The 24,851-nt window shown below is 45.2% G+C and overlaps 1 long non-coding RNA gene across 1 annotated transcript; it reads right to left on the bottom strand.

Annotated features, from left to right (window-relative positions):
* Nucleotides 1-117: 117 nt before the first annotated feature.
* LOC147749173 (uncharacterized) lies at nucleotides 118-22,950 on the bottom strand. The gene is made up of 2 exons (XR_015299742.1): nucleotides 22,830-22,950; nucleotides 118-497 (listed from the first exon to the last, which is right to left on the bottom strand). It is a non-coding gene; the product is annotated as an uncharacterized LOC147749173 (long non-coding RNA).
* Between the last annotated feature and the right edge of the window lie 1,901 nt (nucleotides 22,951-24,851).

Below are 24,851 nucleotides of genomic sequence, written 5' to 3'. Positions count from 1 at the left end.
AGGGAGTTCCTCTAGGCAGGGAAATAATACACAGTGTAAATTCCTAGGGCAACTCAGGATAAAAACAACACTTAATTATAACATTTCTATTATATGGAGAGACACAGGCAAAAAAAATATTTGAAAAATACAAAAATAGTTCTTTATTGAAAATGTTATATTTAATATATATTCAAAAAATACAATCTTAAAACAGACCACAAGCACACCACATCCATGTCATCATTCATACGAAGCAGTCATAATGCATACATCACTGGCACTATAAACACCTGAAATGGTTGTGATTCAAAACATTATGTACATAGCCAGAAGTTGAACATTGCCATTATGATATTGATTTCAACACTTTTACTCGGTGAGCCTGAGATGCAGGCTTTTAGTTCCTAAATTCATATCTGTTTCACTGAGTGGCTGTAGCTCCAGATAATTTCCTACAAGCGTTTCGGCATGAAAATGCCTTCGTCAGGAAAAGTCACAGCAGATTCAGGCAATATCTGTAAATACAAAGAACATAAGTATGCTGTCCTTCCTGAAATCACATTGTACATGAAATATCTACACATATAATTATTGCTTTGTATTTGGTAGACCATCACCTCAGAGAAAAGCAAAAGGAAGAGCATATCACTTAAATAAATAGCCCCATGGTGCAGTGGTAAAGGAGCATGCAGAATTGAATGTGAAAATCACAGAGGTGTGATTGCATGCTACAAATACGAAAAGTGCCAAGAGAAGACCCACACAAATGGTTAAAATATCCCTATATATGTGCCCTTGCGTCATGCGATGTTCATTAAAAACATCATTACCATATACTGTGGAAACTGTCCGCCAGTACACTTAAAAAATATGCAATGTCCTACTTGAAAGGGAAATATGCCCTGGTCTTCTATGTGAAACAAAAGAAAGAATGACATTAAGATGCCTGATATTGTAATGTTTCCATGCTGTAGGCATATTTGATGTATAGTAGTATGTTTATGATTAAAGTGGAGAGGGTCCACTTAAAGGCTGTCTTTGTAGTATTTTTTTAAAGCAAATTCGGTAGCCAGTTTCTTGAAACCTTCCTACATGGAACAAGAAAACATACATCTGAGTCCTGGTACATATGTAGCCTAATGACCTAAACAGGCTTCTACAAAGAGATTCCACAAAAGAACAGCACAAAGACTTTTTTTTTTAACTTTTCTTTATTTTAATATTTTTTGCAACATGTACCTCCCACCCATGAGCCACCCCCCCCCCCCCCCCCCCCGATCCGGTCATCTGTTTACTTGTCACAGATTTACAGAAAGTAAGAACAGAAAAAAAGTGAAAGAAAATGAAGAAGGAGAAAAAAGAAAAGAATGATGATGAATAACTCAAATCAAGAGAACAGAGAAACATCAAATTCAGACATATTCGGGAGTCATTGACATAAAAAAAAACATTAGATTATAATGGCATTAACTTTATATAATAAGTATAATATTCTGTTTTATAGTTCTTGATGTCGTATCCACTGTGTTAGGTGATCCCATATTTCTAGACCCTTTTTTTTCCTTTGAACTCCCTTCCTCCGATATATCGCAATCTCTAGAGTGTATGTGGCTAAGAGTCTTGCCCGCCACTGTGAAAAAGTCGGGGGATTTAGATCTAACCAACTGGATGCTAAGCATATTCTATAGACAGCCAGGGAGACATATATGAACCCCTGCATTATTTTTGGCCTGATATCCCCGTCCCTTCCTAGCATAATTTTGGCTACTGTGATTTCTATGTTTGTGTTCAAGATTTCGGATAAGAATGCTGATATTTCGCATGTAAGGGGTCTGTCTTTATCACATGTGGCAAATAAGTGGACTATATCGGGCGCTGGTGTCGAGCATCTAGGGCATTGGGTACCTTTACTTGTGCTCCATTTGGCTATCTTGTAGGGTGTGTGATATAATTGGAAGAAGGTTTTATAGTATTGGACTTGTAGTTTGGGTGACATTAAGAGTGATTGATAGAGTTGGAATGCCTTCTGAACTGACTCCTCATTCATATCTAGCTTATTTTGCCATTTATTTATATGTTTATACATGTCATCTGGTAACAAGGAGACTAGGTTGAGATATATTTCTCCTATTTTTGCGGTGATGTTTCTATTGAGGATTTCTGTTATTTGAATCCTGTGGAACTCCGCGCTTCCACCACCTTTCTTTATTAAAAAATCTCTTATTAGAAGGAATTTAAAGAAATCTCAGTTTTAAGCCGAACTCATTCTTTAATTCTTCGAATGATTTGAAGTCCTTTGATGTATAGAAACATCCACATCGTGTGATCCCCATATTCACCCATCTTTTCATATAGTTATCAAAGAAGATATCAGGTATATTATAGTTCTGATGAAGGCTCGTACAATAAAAGTTTCAACCGACCCCGAGAAGCTTGCGTATATCTCTCCATGCGTTATATATACACCGGTTAATGTTTTGAAATGGACCTTTTTGTAGTGACAGTCAAAGGTAAGTCGCCATAGATGTTCACCCGTTTCTATACCAAGGATGAGTTCTTGTGGGGTCGGAACTTCTCCTTCTTGCGTAGGATTCAGATTTGGGGTCAATAAGATCTTGATATATTTCAGGAGTGTGGCCCACCAGTAGACCTTGGGGTTAGGGACAGCGAGTCCATCTCTTTCTTGCGGGAGCGATATATATCGGTAACCTCTGTGTGATTTTGTATGGCCCCATATAAATCGAGAAAATGTGTTGTGGAGGAGGAGCTACGCTGGCAAACAAGATGGCTGCTAAGGCTCCCGGCTCCTCCGACCTCCGTATCCCGCCACAAGATCCTGTACATTATCCTGATTTTACGCCTAGCCTCTGTGTGAATGAACTGTTCCGCACTCCGATGGTGAAATCCGGAAAATTTTATCGGCTGCTTTGACGAAGTTGCTTCGAGTTGAAGATTGTGGCCTACTCCAGCGGGGAAGCCGGGGCCTCGAGTACTTTCACAACCGGGCTGCAGTGCAAAAACATCGGCCGGGAGACCCAGGCAGGGTCCGGTCAATCGGAGTGGAGGGTTCTTTTATGCCCGAATTTCATCGGCAATCGTTTCTATTGCTCAGCATTGATGGAGTAGTGACTTCGCTTGCTATTGACTGTGGGTGGGGGTCCCTGTCCCGCAGACCCGGTATTGGTCCCCGCCGGAGTTCGGTGGGTCGGGGTCCCTGGCCTGTGGCGTTAACCGGGTTGACCGCGGGCTCAGACAAGGACTGGTCAGCCTCCGCATCTGCCCGTTCGTGATCCTGTTTGTCCCCCTCGGGGATGCCAGATTCACCGGGGGAGGTGATTGTGACTGGTGTCGGGCGTGAGACTATGGATCGAACGGTGCTTGAGCCATCACTGAGGTCAATATTGGCAGAGATTTGGGCGTTTCATTCACATGTGGTTGTCTTATTGAACAAATTGGATACACGCCTATCTGAGATGCTCCTTGTGGAATCGGACCCTGCCTCACTGTTGGACCAAAATGATTCAGAAAAGGGGGTGGTGATGAACAGAGTGTCTGAATTAAGCAGACCACTCTTACCCAGTCCAAAGATCAGGGCTTGATCCATCACCGTTTTTTAGCTCACTGCACCATCCCAGCTCAGAACTTGGCTATATGCAAATTAGTCTGACCCTGGCCCAGTGCATCATGGGAACAGGGCAGACCAAACTACCAAGCCAATTCTTATACTGGGAAGGAAACAAGCTACCGGGGACCGGTTTCTGGCATTTCAGCTGTCTTCGGCCCGGCTTGCTTGAATCCTGATGGTGCAATGAGCTAGGGACTCACATCTGAGTATTCCCTTCCACGCTTATGGTGGACAAAAATGATTCAGAAAAGGGGGTGGTGATGAACAGAGTGTCTGAATTAAGCAGACAACTCTTACCCAGTCCAAAGATCAGGGCTTGATCCATCACCGTTTTTTAGCTCACTGCACCATCCCAGCTCAGAACTTGGCTATATGCAAATTAGTCTGACCCTGGCCCAGTGCATCATGGGAACAGGGTAGACCAAACTACCAAGCCAATTCTTATACTGGGAAGGAAACAAGCTACCGGGGACCGGTTTCTGGCATTTCAGCCGTCTTCGGCCCGGCTTGCTTGAATCCTGATGGTGCAATGAGCTAGGGACTCACATCTGAGTATACCCTTCCACGCTTATGGTGGACAAAAATGATTCAGAAAAGGGGGTGGTGATGAACAGAGTCTCTGAATTAAGCAGACCACTCTTACCCAGTCCAAAGATCAGGGCTTGATCCATCACCGTTTTTTAGCTCACTGCACCATCCCAGCTCAGAACTTGGCTATATGCAAATTAGTCTGACCCTGGCCCAGTGCATCATGGGAACAGGGCAGACCAAACTACCAAGCCAATTCTTATACTGGGAAGGAAACAAGCTACCGGGGACCGGTTTCTGGCATTTCAGCCGTCTTCGGCCCGGCTTGCTCGAATCCTGATGGTGCAATGAGCTAGGGACTCACATCTGAGAATACCCTTCCACGCTTATGGTGTACAAAAATGATTCAGAAAAGGGGGTGGTGATGAACAGAGTGTCTGAATTAAGCAGACCACTCTTACCCAGTCCAAAGATCAGGGCTTGATCCATCACCCTTTTTTTTAGCTCACTGCACCATCCCAGCTCAGAACTTGGCTATATGCAAATTAGTCTGACCCTGGCCCAGTGCATCATGGGAACAGGGCAGACCAAACTACCAAGCCAATTCTTATACTGGGAAGGAAACAAGCTACCGGGGACCGGTTTCTGGCATTTCAGCCGTCTTCGGCCCGGCTTGCTTGAATCCTGATGGTGCAATGAGCTAGGGACTCACATCTGAGTATACCCTTCCACGCTTATGGTGGACAAAAATGATTCAGAAAAGGGGGTGGTGATGAACAGAGTGTCTGAATTAAGCAGGCCACTCTTACCCAGTCCAAAGATCAGGGCTTGATCCATCACCGTTTTTAAGCTCACTGCACCATCCCAGCTCAGAACTTGGCTATATGCAAATTAGTCTGACCATGGCCCAGTGCATCATGGGAACAGGGCAGACCAAACTACCAAGCCAATTCTTATACTGGGAAGGAAACAAGCTACCGGGGACTGGTTTCTGGCATTTCAGCCGTCTTCGGCCTGGCTTGCTTGAATCCTGATGGTGCAATGAGCTAGGGACTCACATCTGAGTATACCCTTCCACGCTTATGGTGGACAAAAATGATTCAGAAAAGGGGGTGGTGATGAACAGAGTGTCTTAATTAAGCATACCACTCGTACCCAGTCCAAAGATCAGGGCTTGATCCATCACCGTTTTTTAGCTCACTGCACCATCCCAGCTCATAACTTGGCTATATGCAAATTAGTCTGACCCTGGCCCAGTGCATCATGGGAACAGGGCAGACCAAACTACCAAGCCAATTCTTATACTGGGAAGGAAACAAGCTACCGGGGACCGGTTTCTGGCATTTCAGCCGTCTTCGGCCTGGCTTGCTTGAATCCTGATGGTGCAATGAGATAGGGACTCACATCTGAGTATACCCTTCCACGCTTATGGTGGACAAAAATGATTCAGAAAAGGGGGTGGTGATGAACAGAGTGTCTGAATTAAGCAGACCACTCTTACCCAGTCCAAAGATCAGGGCTTGATCCATCACCGTTTTTTAGCTCACTGCACCATCCCAGCTCAGAACTTGGCTATATGCAAATTAGTCTGACCCTGGCCCAGTGCATCATGGGAACAGGGCAGACCAAACTACCAAGCCAATTCTTATACTGGGAAGGAAACAAGCTACCGGGGACCGGTTTCTGGCATTTCAGCCATCTTCGGCCCGGCTTGCTCGAATCCTGATGGTGCAATGAGCTAGGGACTCACATCTGAGAATACCCTTCCACGCTTATGGTGTACAAAAATGATTCAGAAAAGGGGGTGGTGATGAACAGAGTGTCTGAATTAAGCAGACCACTCTTACCCAGTCCAAAGATCAGGGCTTGATCCATCACCCTTTTTTTTAGCTCACTGCACCATCCCAGCTCAGAACTTGGCTATATGCAAATTAGTCTGACCCTGGCCCAGTGCATCATGGGAACAGGGCAGACCAAACTACCAAGCCAATTCTTATACTGGGAAGGAAACAAGCTACCGGGGACCGGTTTCTGGCATTTCAGCCGTCTTCGGCCCGGCTTGCTTGAATCCTGATGGTGCAATGAGCTAGGGACTCACATCTGAGTATACCCTTCCACGCTTATGGTGGACAAAAATGATTCAGAAAAGGGGGTGGTGATGAACAGAGTGTCTGAATTAAGCAGGCCACTCTTACCCAGTCCAAAGATCAGGGCTTGATCCATCACCGTTTTTAAGCTCACTGCACCAACCCAGCTCAGAACTTGGCTATATGCAAATTAGTCTGACCCTGGCCCAGTGCATCATGGGAACAGGGCAGACCAAACTACCAAGCCAATTCTTATACTGGGAAGGAAACAAGCTACCGGGGACCGGTTTCTGGCATTTCAGCCGTCTTCGGCCTGGCTTGCTTGAATCCTGATGGTGCAATGAGCTAGGGACTCACATCTGAGTATACCCTTCCATGCTTATGGTGGACAAAAATGATTCAGAAAAGGGGGTGGTGATGAACAGAGTGTCTGAATTAAGCAGACCACTCGTACCCAGTCCAAAGATCAGGGCTTGATCCATCACCGTTTTTTAGCTCACTGCACCATCCCAGCTCAGAACTTGGCTATATGCAAATTAGTCTGACCCTGGCCCAGTGCATCATGGGAACAGGGCAGACCAAACTACCAAGACAATTCTTATACTGGGAAGGAAACAAGCTACCGGGGACCGGTTTCTGGCATTTCAGCCGTCTTCGGCCCGGCTTGCTTGAATCCTGATGGTGCAATGAGCTAGGGACTCACATCTGAGTATACCCTTCCACGCTACTGTTGGACCAGCAATCTGCAGCCATTCAAGCCGCGGCCATTTTGACTCCGTGCGAGGACCCCGTGAGGAAGCAAGTATTGAAACCATTGGATGGTGCCCTGGAGGACGGTGTTCCCGAGGTCGTGATTGTACCGCCGAACCTTCCATCACTATCGACTTTGGGGGTATCGAAAGGCGTTCCCCTCCCGGAGACTTTTGTTGTGGACTTTTCTTTAATCTTATGTTCGTCTTCTCCTTTCTAGGTGACTTTACGACTCCGGGGCAAGATACATTGGGACTGTCCACCTAGGAGAGAGAGTTTTTCTGCGTCTGAAGTTCTTGTGGACTCACTGTCTACGAGTTGCCACGGATTGATTCTTGATGACTTCCTTCTCCTCTATGACTCCTTTGTGTGCCTTTCGGTCTTGCTAGGGGGGGTTTGTGTGCTCGTTCGGAAGGGTCAAGGTTAATATCAATTAGATTGAGACGGTTTGGAGTGGCTTTTACGGGTGTTCGACCTGCAACTGTTTGATTTACGAGGCTGGGCGGTGTATCACGGTGCCCCCAAATTTCTCCTATAAGGGTTGTCATACATTGGTCTTTTTGCGATGGGGGGTGGCTGTTTCTGGCGGGGGGACTAAGGGGGCTGGGAGCCCATACGGATAAGCCCTCCTCCATTCTTTTTCCTACTTTTAGGGTTTTAGTTATTTGGGGCGACAGGCCCGCTGCTAGTGGGGTTAGGCTGCAGCCATCCACAGGGGTGCAGGGTAGGGGTTGGTGGGGGGGTTTATTTTGCCTTTTTTTATTTCTATGGGCTTTTTCTTCCTTCCCTTTTTCTTCCTTACAGGATCAGTATAGATTGCGAATCATTCTGATTTTTATCGTGTACTTGTATTTAGTGCTCATGCTTCTTACGTTATCCTGATTCCCGGGTGGGCAGGCCCTGAGAACTGGCTCTTAACATAGAATGTATATTGTATTGTTGTTTACACCGATCCATATGCTTTGGCGCCAAAGTTCCATTATAGCTGTTTCTACGTGCATATCATGTCTCTTGACCTGTCCCCCGTATTCTTCGGTTTGATTGTATGGCACCTGATCTGTTTCTTTAGATAATATAAAATAAAACCTCTGTCTCATCCTGTGACTTAGTTGTTCGTTCTAATACAAGTTCTATCCTGGATTGCTGCCGGACCTCAGGGTTGTCAGCTGATGAGCTGTGTCGTACCGTGATATAGTGGGTCTTAATTTTGTTTAGCGGCCGGCCCCTGCGGTTGTAGGCCCATGCTTGTATTTTTATTGAATGCTACAATAAAGGTTTTCCAAAAAAAAAGAAAGAAAAAAATGTGTTGTCTATTGCCTTGAATATGTGTTGATCAAAGTTTAGGCAGATAGTGCGGAAAAAATACAAAAATTTCGGGAGATAAATCATTTTGATCACATTGCATCTGCCTATTAGGGTTAGATGGAGGTTGTCTAATTTGCTAAGATTTCGTGTTGTTTCTTTCAAGAGTGGGTCTATATTGATCTTGACTAATTCGTCTAGATTCAATGTGATTTTAACGCCTAGATATACAGCGTTCCTGAAGATCCTTTCATTTCTGTAATTAATTTTTTTATTGATAATTATCTGCGTTTTACCCTGATTTAGTTTATATCCTGAGATCGCGCCAAAGAGGGAAGCCTCTTTTTCCATCATTTTGATGGCCACATGAGGATCACTGGTAACGATCGCGATATCATTCGCATATGCTAGAGTCTTTGTTAATCCATTTGATGTCTTAATAGGCAATATATCCTGATTAGTCTCCAGTTTGCGGATGAACGGATCGATAAATATCGCGAACAATATCGGGGAGCACGGGCACCCCTGCCTTGTCCCTCTAGTCACATCTATCTTATTTGACAGTCCGCCATTTATCATAACGACTGCTTCTGGGTTATGGTACAATCTACGTGCAGCGTTAATGAATCGATCTCCGATCCCACTCTTTGACATGGCCGTCCATAGATATTGCCAGGAGACCCTATCGAACGCCTTCTCTGCGTCCAAGAGTATAAGCGCAGTAGGGTCTCCTGCGACTTCCTCTATGTCAAAGAGTGTGATGACCCTTTGTACGTGATCCGTCGTGGATCTGCCGGGGATGAATCCATGTTGTCGGGCTGATATGATCTTGTGAATAATCGGAGCAAGTCGACAGGCTAACAATTTAGCGTAAATTTTTGAGTCACAATTGATTAGGGTGATTGGGCGATAGGATCCCAGTTTAGTTGGATCTTTGTTTTTTTTTTGAAACACTACAATTTTAGCCCGTGCCCATGATTTTGGTGGTTCCCCCCTTGGAATACTTCGGTCATTAAGTCAGTTAGCACATTCTTTAGTGACTTATAAAATCTGATATAGAATTCGGCGGGTATTCCATCCAGTCCAGCTGCCTTCCCTGTTGATGGACAGCAGAATTTCCAACCACTGCGGTGTGGTCGCTAAATTAGCTTGGTTGGTGTATGACAATTGAGGTGCCGTTACCTGCTCTCAATCAATCAATCAAAGCATGTGTATAGCGCGCTACTCACCCATAGGGTCTCAAGGCGCTGGGGGAAGGGGGTCCGCTACCGCTCGAACAGCCAGGTCTTGAGTTGCTTCCTGAAGGAGAGGTGGGCTTGGGTCAGGCGGAGGTGGATGGGGAGGGAGTTCCACGTCTTGGCAGCCAGGTAGGAGAAGGATCTTCCTCCCGTTGTGACTCTTCAGATGCGGGGGACGGCGGCGAGGGCGTGGATGGTCGATCGTAGCTGGCGGGTGGGAGTGTAGAAGGTCAGGCGGTTGTTGAGGTATCTTGGGCCTTAGTTGTGGAGAGCTTTGTGTGCGTGGGTGAGGAGTCGGAACGTGATTCTCTTGTTGACGGGGAGCCAGTGCAGGTTTCTCAGGTGTTCGGAGATGTGGCTGTGTCGGGGATGTCCAGGATGAGGCGTGCAAAGGCATTCTGGATGCGTTGGAGTCTCTTCTGAAGTTTGGCTGTGGTTCCGGCATAGAGGGCGTTGCCATAGTCCAGGCGGCTGGTGACGAGTGCCTGGGTGATCGTCTTCTTGGTTTCTGTGGGGATCCACCGGAAGATCTTACGTAGCATGCGGAGGATGTTGAAGCATGACGAGGAGACGGCGTTGACTTGTCTGGTCATGGAGAGGGAGGAGTCCAGGATGAAGCCCAGGTTGCGTGCGTGGTCTGTCGGTTTGGGTGCGTTGCCTAGGGCAGGGGGCCACCAGGAGGCATCCCGGGCGGAGGGCGAAGATCCCAGGATGAGGACTTCCGTCTTGTCTGAGTTCAGTTTCAGGCGGCTGTTCATCATCCACTCAGCTACGTCTTTCATCCCTTGTTGTAGGTTGGTTCTGGCAGTGGTGGAGTCGTTGGTGAGGGAGAGGATCAGCTGGGTGTCGTCGGCGTAGGAGATGATGTTGAGGTTGTGTTGGCGTGCGATGGCCGCAAGGGGGCTCATGTAGATGTTGAACAGCGTGGGGCTGAGTGAGGATCCTTGGGGTACGCCGCAGATGACTTCCGTGGCCTCGGATCTGAACGGGGGGAGGCGGACGCTCTGGGTTCTTCCGGCGAGGAAGGAGATGATCCACTCGAGTGCCTTCTCTTGGATCCCGATGTTGCTGAGGCGTTGTACTAGGGTGCAGTGGCAGACCCCGTTGTGCCTCTAAATATATGTCAATAAGTTCTTGGTCTTTATTGGTTTCTTTATATAGAGCTTGGTAATATTTTTGAAATTCTGATCTGATCTCCTATGGGTCTTGCTTGAGAACGTTGTTACAGTCTTTAATCTCTTTAATTATGTTAGCCATGTTTTCTTGTCTCATGCGAGTGGCGAGGTGGTGCCCTATTTGCTCGCTTAGTTCGTATACTGTTTCTTTTTGGATCGTGGCTTTACAAATTGCTTTTTCTGCAAATATCTCCGTTAATCTCTTTTTTTGCGATGGCAATCTTTTGTGATGCCGTTTCTATGTTTATACCCCCTTCAGTAGCTCTTACAAGATCCCCCTCGGCCTCTGTCAGTTTCCCCTGTAATTCGGCTATCTTTTGTTTGTCAGCTTTGTTATTCCTTATTGAGAAGCGCAGCGTTTCACCCCTGATACCAGCTTTTAATGTGTCCCACACTACGTCTAGGGGTGCGCTCCCCAGGTTATTTGCCAAAAATTCAGGTATCCATTTCTCAATAAGATGTCAATATTTCTCGTTTAACAGTAGAGCCCAAAGACTTTTAAAGGCTAACAGCCAAAGGCAGTTCAAACTGTGATAGGCACTATCATTTAGATAGAAAAAACGGACTCTTTAAGGTAAAGGAGATTAGAGCTAATGTGAGGTGACAACTGAACAATTAACGCAAAAATACCATTAAGTCGAAGAGGAACACGGGTTAAAGCTACTGAATTACAACAGCTAGAAATGACAAACAAAATCACGATGCATAAAATGGAATCCAGCGTGGCAATGAGATGGAATACTATGCGGTGCGATAAAGGCTATGTATGAGTATAAACCAGGACTTACCATTGTGTCTATCCTGATAATTAAGGTCTCTGACTCGGGCTCCTACAATGAGGTAATCGATACGCCTCGAGTCAACCACGTCGAATGTTGGTAGATGCAACATGCATGGTATAGGAAGACGGATAATTTGATGCAACCGCAACGCTTGGAAATGGTTTAGAAATAGTCAGATGGCAGTCATGTGACAAATCACATGTTTGATTCCAAAGCTGGTTGGTTTACGTGGCGGCCATGATGTAAGTGTAGGTTTACCAAGGTAAAACCAGCAGTGGGTGACATAAAACCAAATAAAGACCAATAAAGACAAAATGTACAGATGTATGTATGCAGATAATTGTGGTATAGACCTAGAGCAAAGTTATTGATGTTCTACTTCCTATTCAGGACCAGCAAAGCAACGATTGCGCAGTCTTGTCTAAATAGTCTGAACCCGTCATGTTACTTCTAGAGATATAATAAAACTACATGGCTACTGTAACGGTGTATGAAGACTCTAAATGAATCACAGGTATAAAGCCAAAAAAAAAAGGAACTGCGCAAGAAGTTTTGGGCCTTATGATGAAATACAGAAAATGAATGGTCGAAATGAATAATAGGTATAAAGCCAAAAGAGAACAGCGCAGGAACTTTTATGCCAATCCATGCCAGCCTTTCCAACATGGATCGGCTGTCGGAAACTGACTTTGGGGGCTAGCAGGGCCCCTTCCCCCTGTCAGAAACTGACTTTGAGGGTTAGCAGGGCCCCCTTCCCCCTGGTCCTCTGCATTTGGCCACATGGTGCCGAGATGTTTTAAAACTTCCATTTTTGATGGGGGCTTGTGCTGAGTGCGGTTTCATCCAGCTGCACAAGTAGCCATCGAAAAATGGAAGTTTGCGACTACACATGCCTAATTGTGCTGTCGGATCTGTCGACCTATGTTCGGGTGGTTCCTTCCACAAAACAGTGTCAGTCGGAAGCAACTCCGACCAAAATCGTAATGAGGGCCTAAGTGTCTTGATGGTTTTAGTCCAATTCCCATCTTTTTTTCATTACACTTCAGAGTTTAAAAAAACTACAGAATAATGTCTGGCTTCCTACCCGCTGATATATTTTGAAGTATTTGTACAGTTCATTTACAAGTATTTATATATATATATATATAAGCCTTTTGCGCCCTATTCCGGGAAGGAAGCCGTTCTTCGCGTGGTGCGGTACGAAGAAGGAGGATGCGGGGAATCTAAAACTTTATCAAGAGTCATCCCTGATGGAACAATTATTTTTCTGCCCATCCTCCTCTGAACACTAATCTATATTATAACCAAAGAGGACTATTCATAGAAATCTTGCGAAATTCTTGAAGACGATTCACATTCTGACTACTTGTTTGCATGCACATACGATTTTGTGGCTTCCTAATACTACCAATTAAGAGATCATTCGGAAACGCTCATCCACAAAGAAATTTCCCACCGATTACAATGACTATATATACTCAAAAGAATTTGCCCTGAAGAAGTCCCTTGAGGACGAAACGCGTCGGCTGCGAATACCCGTGTTTTGATTGTACACCCTTTTTTTGGAATAAAGAAAATCACAACTAAGAAAACCTACGTCTGTGATCATTGACACTATATTTCTGGAATTGTGTGGTGCACCTTTGCGTTTATTTATTAATTTACTGAGTTCTTGGATGAACTATCACTGTGACAGTGGATGTTAACCAGTGTGCACACACTTCGCCCATACAAACTACCCAGGGCGATTTAGAATTCTGGGGGTGATTTGGGTTAGGTGCTATAATTAAGAAGTTTCCACTGTCTCCTTTGTCTTTTGAAAGTATTTAAATGTTGTGTGTTAAAAATAAATTACATTCTACAGCCTTTCCTTTCACTCTGAAACCCAGCAATATTTTCAAAGATGGTTTACCTTACAAAATGCCCTAACTTTACAGCTAGAAAAAGAAAAAATAAACACCAGTCTCCATAGTAAAAGAATAAGTAGCAATTTTTCAGACGACAAAGCCAGACTTTTGACCTCTGTCTTTGAATTGCACTACAAATGCATAAAGATAAAAACAAAATTAAAGCCATCTTTATTGTTCAGTCACCTTCCGAACTCCAGAATTGTTATTTTGGGGGTGCTAAAGCACCTCCAACACCCCTACTTCCAGCACCTATGTGAGAGAGTGTACATAGTGTTTGATGGCTGATAAACTTGGAAAGCCTTGAAACTGCTCATGTATGAAAATATTTATCTCAATAATCCTTGAGTATGCATTGCAGAAGACAAGGGACCTGTTGCCGTTACTCAAAGGTAGGTTTTTCCTTTGACTAATACTTCTCAAATTACCCAGTTATTCAGATTGTAGCTAGAGCAACATTGATTAAGTGTTGAGTTTTTGGGAGAGTGTGTACATGGAATAAGGTATGCCTGCTGTGTGATAATGGTATTTTATTTTCTTTGCACAAACTATGTAATATTTGGAAAGTACATGAATTAAGCATAGGACCAAATCTTTACATAATCCTTGTGGCAATGGGATGCTTGAAAGATTTAATCATCTCAAATTGAAAGGTGCTGTCCAGGTGGTCATTAAGTGTACTTTTAATTGGAAGGCAAAGGTTGCAAAGACTATGTGGATCCATAGAATAACTGTTAACTAGGGCACAGGGTTAACACCATTTGAGATTATAAAATGACGTAATCCTAGGACAAAATGTAATCCAAAGTGAAAATATAAATCATAAATCAATTACTAGCCTACTGAAGACAATAGGAAAAGAATTAAGAAAGCTTGTGAGGGTTACACAAGATATGATGAAAGGAACAATACCAAGGCATGTAGAATTAAAATTGGTCAGAGAAAAAAAAAACGGGGAAAGTGTTTAAGGAAGAGACTCATTTTTCTTTTAAACCATAAGAGGTTGTTAAAGTCATGCATAATTGTGCGTTGTTAAGTGATGGTAATGTGTGGCATCTTAATTCCATAGCTGTTGGCTTTAGAGAGGGCTGGAAAGGTATGACGTCTAATAGTAATATGAAATAGAATATCTGAGTAACGTAGTCCTCGAAAGAGGAAGTTATTCCTATTTATTGTGATCTTATTGGTATAGACACCAATTGTGATTTCAATGGTGAGCCGCAGAAATTAAATCTGAAGTAAAAGGCCAGGAGGTTCTAGTAACCGGCTGGTCACGATCTAGTGTTTCTACAATATGTATTTCCACCAGCCACTCCTTGAGGGCTAGCTTCCACACTCACCGCACATCCATCTATCACAGGTGTCACTGGTCAGGTGACCCTGCTAATAAAAGGGGCCGGGAGCACGTGCCATGGACCAGTTCCAGACCATATGACTATGTGTCTGCGTCATTATTGTAGCTGCATGAGGGCCTAGGGCTCTAACCATTACAATTGCGATGAGCCCCTTGTGAGCTGTCACCAGTTTGGTACTAAATCATGAGGGGAAGTGCAGCCGATGCCCACGGCACCCCTGCACCGGTTGCCAGCGCAACGGCCACACTATGAGTGAAGAGGACAGCATCCAGCCTCCATGTAATGCAGTTGCCTGCCTGCCATGACCCCTAAAAGGCAACATAGGACCACTGGGAAGAAGGTGAGCTGACTGAGCTCAGAAGTTGGCAGTGGGCAGCAATGAGTGGAGGGGATGTGTAAAAGGAGCGCATAAAGCGAAACCCCACAGCGCCGGCAGAACCCCGTAACCAAGGGAGAAGCTTCAATCCACAGAGCTGCCTCAAAAGTGAAAAGAGCACGACACAGCCCACAATATCGTGGAGGACACTGCGCTGCATGTCAGCAGTAGGTCAGGGACTGTGGTACCCGCCTGTGAGGGTGTAGGCCTCGTTCCGTGCCAAGGTGAAATGTCTCCATACTGCAGCTTCTCCAGGCACTAGCATGCCTGATTCAGTGCCTGTAAAACATTGGTGGAATGAAAGTGAGGCATGAGGGAATCGCTCATCCGCCTGGTGACGTTAGCAAGCAGGGAAGAAGGGTTCGCAAGATAACACGTGCATGCGAAGGCTGGTGCTGATCCGTTGTGTCCAGTAAGTGTCGTGACCAGAGAACATGGGCTCTAGGACCCACAGGGACACAGACTTGGGGGGACAGACACCGGACACCACATCCGGTCAGGGGGACAAAGGACAGACCACAGGAAGCAAGAGGCAGGGAAGGAAGCACCAATACAAGCTCATGTGAGATACGAAATAAAGATACCTGAAATCGCCTGCACCGTGTCCTGTCATCTGTGGGGGGACCCGGCACGATACCACAACTGGCGACGAAGGAAGAAATAAAGAAACCACGCGTGCCGGATCGACCACGTCGTGAACAAGCCAGGAGCCCACCCTGGACTGGTGCCGAGAAGAAGAACATAGTGGCCAAAGAACGAAATTAAGGACAGCAGCGACGCGGGAGCCCACCCCGGCTGCTGCGACGGCGAAATCGCCTGCATTGGGTAAGCGCCAGAGAAAGAAGCGCGAAGGAATACAAATCGGCGCGAGCTCTCGCGAGAGTCTCGGCGGCCATTTGCAAGTCAGGCGAGAGAGCCAATAGGAGCACAGGAATTGCTGGCGGCCATTTTGAAATCAGGCGAAGCACTGATTGGCTGCGAAGTCTCACGAGACCATCGGCGGCCATCTTGAAGTCAGGCGAGGGAGCCAATAGGAGCACAGGAAACGTCAGCGGCCATTTTAAGGTCAGGCGAAGGGAAAAAAGGTCGAAAAGAGCCAGAAAGAACCACAAAAAGATCAGGAAAGGTGGCAAAAGAAGCTGAATAACAAAATAAAGAGCAAAGAGAGGCTCAAATAAGAAAATAAATAAAAGAAAAGACCAGAAAGAGCCACAATAAAGAAATAAGCGCCACAAAGAGCATTTACAAAGTAATAACAAAAGAACTGTAAGAAAAAGATGGCAGAACCACGGCCAAGCGCCCAATATCGCAGACCACTACCGTTCCATCTATCAGAACCACAAGTAGGAATAAGATGGGAGCGATGGATCGCTAGGTTCGAGGGATACATGGAGGCCACTGACGTACTAGAAGAAAAGAAGCTAGGACTGTTCCTAAACCTCGTGGGTGACGACGTGGATGAACTGCTAGTGACACTACCGGCAGGAGAGACATCAACATACAAAAAGCTCATCAAGTGCCTAACAAGCAAATTCGACCCTCAAAGGAACATAGACTTTGAAAGATACACGTTCACCACAGCTTTCCAACATGACGATGAATCATTGGATGACTTTGCGACACGACTGAGAAAATTGGTAACGCACTGCGAATTTGACAAGTATGACAACGAGCAAGCAATTCGCCTGCTGATAATTGAAGGATGTCGCGACACTGAATTCGGCACCAGAATATTGAAAGAACCAACATCGCAGGAAAACATCCTGTCGCTAGCAAGGGCAAAAGCAAGAGCAAAGATACAATCAAAGCAGATGGAACGGAGGATCGAACAAGCACACCGCATGACAGATAACAGTCGCACCAGCACCTGGAAAAAGGGACAACGCGACAACACAATGAAGAAACAACAAGGGCCACAATGCTACCGATGTGGTTTAGAATTTCCTCACAAGGGCGCCTGCCCAGTATTTGGACAGATGTGTAAAAAAATGTAACAGAAGCAATCATTTTGCCAGTGTGTGTCAAGGGACATAATTCAGAAATGACAGAGGAAGACCAAACAGGCAGTGGATGACGACAAGCAGACACGTCAGACACATCGAAACAGCAAACAGGGGCTCGTCAATAGAATCAGGAGGAGAGGAAGAAGAAGAAAAAGTGGAGCGACTGTACCTCATGTCCACTCAAGAAGACACAGGAGAAGAAAGCATTCGTCTGGTAGACAAGAAAGCAATCAAAAAAATGGAATCAGTGACAATAGAAGTCGGACCACATAAAGCACAGTTCGTGCTTGACAGCTGCGCCACATGCAACATCATGTGTGTGTCAGAATATGAGAGAATGGAAATAAAACCGGTGCTGAGACCATCAAGGGTTGAAGTGTTCACTTGGGGCTCAAGGAAACCAGTAACAATTTTGGGGAAATTCACTGAAGATATAACATATAAAAACCAAACACTCAGAGAAGAGATTCATGTACTGAAAGGAGATATTCCAGCACCCTGCCTACTGAGCAATGTAACAGCACAAATAATGGGCCTGATAGCAATGACATATAACATGTCAGAAAAAGGAAACATCTTGAAAGAATATCCAAAGCTACTGAAAGGCCTGTGGAAGCTAAAAGGGCGACAAATAACGTTGCACATCGATGAAACAAAGAAACCAGTAGCTCAGCATCACCGGCGAGTACCAATACACCTGCAACCTCAAGTAGAGGAAGAAATAAATGCGCTGTTGAAACAAGACATCATCGAGCCGGCAGAAGGACCAACGCCGTGGGTATCGCCGATAGTAGCCGTGCCAAAGAAAAACACATCGAAAATAAGAATCTGTGTCGACATGAGGATACCAAACATGGCGATCGAAAGAGAAAGACACCCTGGACCACACCTCGACGACATGATCAGTTGCCTGACAGGAGCAAGACGATTCTCAAAGTTGGACTTGTGTAAGGGATATCACCAGCTGGAGCTGGATCCACAGTCGAGATATATCACAACCTTCTCGACACATCTAGGTCTATTCCGATACAAGCGCCTAAGCTTTGGGATATCGTCAGCAGCAGAAATATTTCAGGAAACGATCAGACAGGTGATAAGGCCAGTGAAAATTAGTCTTAATTACAGCGATGACATCCTAGTGTTTGGCAAGACAGACGAAGAACACGACAAGGCGTTGCGAGAGGTGTGTGCCCAACTAGAACAGGCTGGCCTCACATTAAATGAAGACAAATGTGAGCTAGGGCGACACTCTGAAAGAAGCGAAACCACCAAGTGATGTAGCAGAAGTACGGTCATTTCTTGGACTTGCCAGTTACTGTGCAAGATATATCAAAGACTTTGCAACAGTGAGCGCACCACTGCGGGAGCTGACGAAACAGGGACAAACTTTTGCATGGACAAAAGAGTGCAGCACGGCATTCGAAGAAATAAGAGAGGCAGTAACAGCGGTAGATCATCTAGCATACTTTGACCCACTACTGTGTACAGAACTAACGGTGGACGCCAGCCCAGTAGGACTGAGGACAATACTGGAGCAACACAAACCAGGAAAAGACTCGCCGAGATGCATAGTTGCTTACGGAAGTAAGAGCTTGTCCGACGTTGAGAGAGCTTACTCTCAACCGGAGAAGGAAAGTCTGGCCGTTGTGTGCGCGTGTGAACACTACCACATGTTCATCTACGGGAAGCCTTTCACAATTGTAACAGATCACCAAGCTCTAGTAACAATTTACGGAAACCCAAACGCAAAGATATCACCAAGAATAGAGAGGTGGGGAATACGGCTGATGGATTACAACTTCAAAATAATACACAAGCCTGGAAAGGAACATAACCCAGCTGACTATATGTCCAGACATCCATTGCCACGCAACACAGAAACAACAACAATGGCGAAAGAATACTTGAATTTCATCCTGAAGCACAACACACCAGCATCCATAACAAACGCAGAATTGGAACAAGAAACAAGGAGAGATCAAACAATGGAAGAAATCAAAAAGGTGACCAGGCAGGAGGCCCAAACTGAAATCATAGCGCCTCCCCTTCTTGCTGGAGTGCCCGTCAGCTGCACCGCCTGCCACTGTCTGTCTCAGTGAGGAGGGGAGGGAGTGGAGCGCCTTACTGATGTGGCACGACAATGCTGAACTGCACCCGGAGGCAAAATCACCCAACGCGCTACCTTCTGCGGTAGAGGCCGTTTACCTGCCTTCCTTGGCAGTGATGTGACTGCAGGTTGGACGAGAGGCCACAGCGAGGGAAGACGGTCCCAGAGTGGCTATTTGTTGCCTACTAAGGGACGACCAGGCATCAAGGGGAGAAAGACTGTCCACACAATGAGAAAACAGCTCGCAGAGGGAGAGAAAACTACGATCACCAGCACGGCCGGTTGGTAGCAGTTGGTTGGAGATGGCAAGGCTGCTTCCTACCCTAAATGGACACCATAGAGGCGCTGCCTGCAATGAGGAGTGGTTGTGGCGCCACCTAGTGGTAGCTGTTGTGTTATCAAATAATGACACACGAGAAGATTATATGAAATTGGTATTTATTTACCAGAAGAAAGAGCTTGTGAGAGGAAAGATGACCATGCAGCGTCGCCGGGTCTTTCTCATCGAGCTGGGTAGTGACGTCACTTAAATACACCTTAACATTCCAGGGGTAGCAGATGCACATAAACCAATAGGAAGAGGGACAGATAAAACTCATAAAAGCATACAGCATAAAAACAGATGTATTAGTTACTAAAACTATTTACAAATCACAAAATTCATCATGTATATTAATACAATTAAAAACCATTAAGAGAAAACATACTGACTGCAGTTTAAAAAACAAGTTAAAATAGACAATCGTTATGTTAGATGCCCCCGAGAACACAGTTTAAACATTTTATGCTTTTACTATAGAGACAGACAAATTAAGGAAAACAGATCAATCACTTCGAGGGGGTCAAGCCCACCACAAGTTTTCTTCTAATGGCCCATGCCCACCCAAAGTATTTGGCGACCGCAACTGTAATAACCGGCAAGGTGTTAGTGGAAATTATTCTTAAGGCCACCTTACTGTCCCTTGTGCCTAGCAATTTGCACATCGCCTTTAGCCAAACACGTCGGGGGGTTAAGTAGGCCCTAAAAACAAAAAGAAGGTGGGCAATGGTCTCGCTTTCACTTTTACACGCCGGGCATAATTCAGAATTACCTATACCCCATCTACCGGTTAGTGATCTTATAGGGAGTGACCCTGCTCTAAGCTGGAAGTAGAGCTTCCTATCCTCCGGCTTTGTGATGTTGTCCCAATAGGGCTCTAAGCTAGGAGAAACTTTTGTTTCCAAAAAGCGACAATCCATAGTAGAGGGATCAACATCATTCCAGTTCCCGTAGGCGACCATTTCCCAGTACCTTTCTTTTATGGCGCCTTTGGTTGGGAACTGGGCTGTCTCAGGGTTCTCCCACAACTCCTGCATACCCATTATTCCCAATACTTTATGAAGTTCTTTGAGCCAAGTTATCTTGTGGAATATATCAGTTTTAATCACATACAGAAATCCCAGAGCGTAATGCATAAGTAGAGTGGTGTGGCTCACTGGTTAGAGGCGGCAGACCTGGAAGCAGAGGTCGACCCGGGACCAGGGTTCGATTCCCGACGCGGCAGGGTCTTGGGCCATGGTCAGCGGACTCGATAATTCTCGCCTCGGTGCCTACTCCAACCATGGGTCTCACTCAGCAACTCTGGGCAATAGCTTGCTTAATCTCTACTAACGGCCCCATCAGCGCCGGGGATGCTTGTCTTCACCTTGGAGATGCCCAGGAGGGACAATCTCACAGGGAAAGCCAGGATGGGTTCCCCAGCAGTATACAGCGCCGGGACGCCCCTTTGCTGGGGCAGCTGTGCGCTTTACAAGTATACGACATTTAACATTTATAAGTTCCGGAGTAACCCTCCAATATAGAATAGGTCGTAATCTAGCCATATCTGAGAGGGCTTTCCTGCCTAGATCATAGCACTGCAGTTGGATTGGGGTACTGTTAGGGAGGCCAACAAGATTACGGCAAAAAAAATTCCACAAGCGTTAGTGACGTTAACTTATCATAAGCCCATATTTCAGCACCATAAAGGGCCGAACTTAGGGCTTGCGCCTCATATACTTGCAGTGCTGGTTGTACCGGCTTGGTCAAGGACTTCCTGTGCTCCGGGCTTATAGCTCCCGTGTTTTGGCGGAGTTTTAATGCCGCCATTTCTATATGCTTCCCCCATTTTACTCCGTTTGACACGTGGATACCTAAGTAACCAAAGTCCGATACCATTTTTACTTTTTGTCCATCCATAAGAGAATTTCCCTCTAAAGCTGTGGTGGGGGTTAAATACCATAAGCTTTGTCTTTGTAACATTAACTTCCAACCCCCGGTTGACACAAAAAACCTCAAAGATCTTCAGGGCTCGCTGTAACCCGCTAAGGGTTTTAGATAAAATTAGCGTGTCATCAGCGAATAGTAGAATTGGAGTTTTCACTCCAGCCAGGCTAGGAGCATCTACTTTTCCCAGCAACATACGCTCAACTACCCCATCAATGCTCAATGAGAAGAGCGTGGGGGCCAAAGCGCAGCCTTGGCGCACCCACGCTCTACCGGAAATTCAGAGGTTACTTGGCCGTGACACCCCCCCCCCACTGTATTTTTGCATAATTTGACTCATGCAACCTCATCACAAGTGTTAGGATCTCTAGCGGCATACCCATCTTGCTTAGCACTTTCCACATCTGGGATCTAGGGACTAAATCAAAGGCAGCACGTAAATCTATAAACGCTGCATAGATGCTGCCTTTTCCTAGTACTACCGTCTTCCAGTATAGTAGTGTAAATCTGAATATCTGGTCTGTGGTACTAGTTAATTTACGAAATCCAGCCTGGAAGGGGGTCAGAATATTTTTCTCTTCTACCCAGGCCGATATTTTCTCTAGGGTCATTTTTCCAATCACCTTTTGTACCGTGTCTAACAGGCTAATAGGCCTGTAGTTCCCAAGCTGTGTTTTGTCGCCTTTCTTATACACCGGGATTGTAACGGCCCCTAGCCAAGACTTTGGTACTGGTGCCCCTAGTGCCACAGCATTGGCCAGCTTTGTTATATAAAGACCCCAGTGCTTTTTATTGTAGTGTAGTTCCTATATCCCTTATAGGTTCTGCGCATTGGAATAACATACACGATAGGCTTGGCATAGGACTGAGGTCTGTATGCCCCTAATATGTATATTAAGCTTAATTACTATGTACCAGCTAGCTCAGAGGCCACTAGAAACTTCTTGAAGACAAGAAGGGAATAGCTTCTGGCAACCACATAACATAAAACCCACATCCCTCAGGATCATGGAAACAAAATACTACTTTTCATTCAGTCACTCATCTCAGAGAAGTACATAGAAGAAACAGTCGGTGTGTTTACAATAACATTTATTGCACAGTTGTTATTCAAGTACTGGTTATATGTGCTCCGACAACTGTTGGACAGTAGCAGAGAATTATGGCCAGCAGTGCAGTTAAATGAAAAGGCTTTGTATAGTTCTACCATTTTGCAACAGTAATGAACACATACATGAAATACAGAATGCATTAAGATAAAGCCTATACCCCTATGATGCCTAACTAGATGTACCTAAGTGTACCTAGCATGTGTGTAGATCTTGGAGAGCCAAGAATCCCCCTAGGAGTTAGTCTAACCCCTTTACCTTATTGGGACTTCATCCTGATCTTGAGCTGGACACCCACAGATGGGTGATGGACCTCTGCCAGCTGGAGCTGTGGCATGACTCAGGTTGCAGCGCCTCAGGCAGAGTGTCCGCCTGGAAGTCTCTGTCTCCTCTGGTTTGCTTGGGCAAAGGGAGGTATACTTATACTGGATAGGTGTCTTGGATTGACGTAATGTTGGTCAGAGGAAGATGTGTTCTTGGTCTGTTTCCAAGAATTGGTTGTGACGTAGGTTAGTCACTGTTGGACATGGAGATTACGTATTTAGGATGGACCGTCTTCTGTGCACAGAGCACACAGTGATCAGATAAGGGGACAGCCTCTCTGTTGCTCGTTATTGTGAAATGAGGGCTAATCTAGGTCAAAGGGCCTGTCTCTGTGAAAGGGCCTGCTTGTCTCTGTGACACAAAGAATTTGTGCCTCTGAGACAGTACCTATGTTAAGGCCTCAATTTCCTTCATAACACCCACTCCAATCTATGGACAAGAGTTAATAACCCATTAAAAGCAAACTACGTGACTAAAATAGGCATTTGCATATAATTGGCAGGTAGTTGCATGAGAGTTTTATGAGCTGAAAAAAATAGCAGCTGTTAAAATATATAAAATTACTGTAGACTCTGTGGAGACAGGAAAAATCTATAGTGTCATTAAAAAATATATATATACTCTTTAGATTAAGTAGTTACTTATAAAAGTTTCTGTTTATAAAATTGAAAACTCTTTCATGCTTTTTTCAGAAGACCATGCTTTCTTTAAAATAGTCAATTTAGAGGGAAAGCTCCAAGCACTCGGTGAAAGTTGAAACAATAACAGAAAAAATGTGTTTCAGGACATGTTTTGAAGAACTAGAGATAAAAGGTGCTGGTAGTCACAACATTTCTCGTAGCCATTTGCTGCAGTAAACAGACCTTTTTAATACCTCGCACAGTCTTTGTGGAAGCACAGAAAGACAGTGCTGCTAGTTGCTTGTTCTGAGGCAGCCGGTGCTAAAGATTGTACCTGTGTGCCTGGATTTACTCGTACCTCACCTTCAGCCATATTCGCCGATGAGGTCTCAATCCATACCTTGGTGTTGCTAAATGAAGTACAAGGCACCCATTGGATTTGCAAGGAATGCTTTGGTTTGATGTGAATACGCTTGGGACACAGCCAAGCATAGGACTTCAGCAGACCCTGCATGGTGGTGATTGCCACTGGCATTTTCCTTTGGAAGAGGTACGTTGCAGTCTTTTCAGACTGTTCTTTTAAATATTAGAAACCATGAGAAGCATAGTTCCTGTTCGAGCTATTCCCAAGGTGTCCCACACTGCTTGTATGTGAAAGACCAAATTTATCAAAAAGGAAAAAAGGGGCAGCCTGTATTTAAGAGTACTATTATGCAAAAAAGAAAAAAATATTTCTTTAGCTGATGTAAAATGAAAAAATAAAAGCTGCTGCACAAGCATGGTTTTCAGATTGCTTTAAGCATTATTGAATTTTATGAAGGAAACTTTTGTTTTTACTACTGTCAGTTTTGGGGCTTTTTTTTTTAAATGGCACAGCTTCCCTACACTGTAGGATTTCACTACCTCTGGATGTTATCTGTACATAACGTAGGTCTGGCCTATGTATACTGAGTAGGCATGTGCGAATTTTGCGAATTCGCAATTCGCGAATTTGCAATTTTTGCGAATTCGCAATCCGCAAAATCAGCGAATTTGCAGATTAGCGGATTTTGCGGATTGTGTGGGGAATGGCCGGGTGGGAAAACGGTGCACATCGCTAGTGTGAGGGGCAGGGCCAAACGGGCGAGGCTTATATGCGAGTTCACATGCCTCTTGTGTGCATAAAAGGACAGGCACGGATCAGAGAAGCTTGTGGTCACAGGAACTGCACAGGGATTGAGCTCGTGAAAGTCAATAATGCAAAGGCCTCCATCAAGCCTCATAGCTATTTTTCGACGATAGATATGGGGAGAACGCACACCTGCCCAGCCTCGAGAAAACTCACATTTTTGGGGGG

This window comes from Lissotriton vulgaris, chromosome 1_1, assembly GCF_964263255.1.
Source record: "Lissotriton vulgaris chromosome 1_1, aLisVul1.2, whole genome shotgun sequence".
Lineage (NCBI taxonomy): Eukaryota > Metazoa > Chordata > Amphibia > Caudata > Salamandridae > Lissotriton > Lissotriton vulgaris.
Note: the sequence above shows the minus strand (reverse complement) of the source record. Positions and strands in the feature narration are given on the sequence as shown.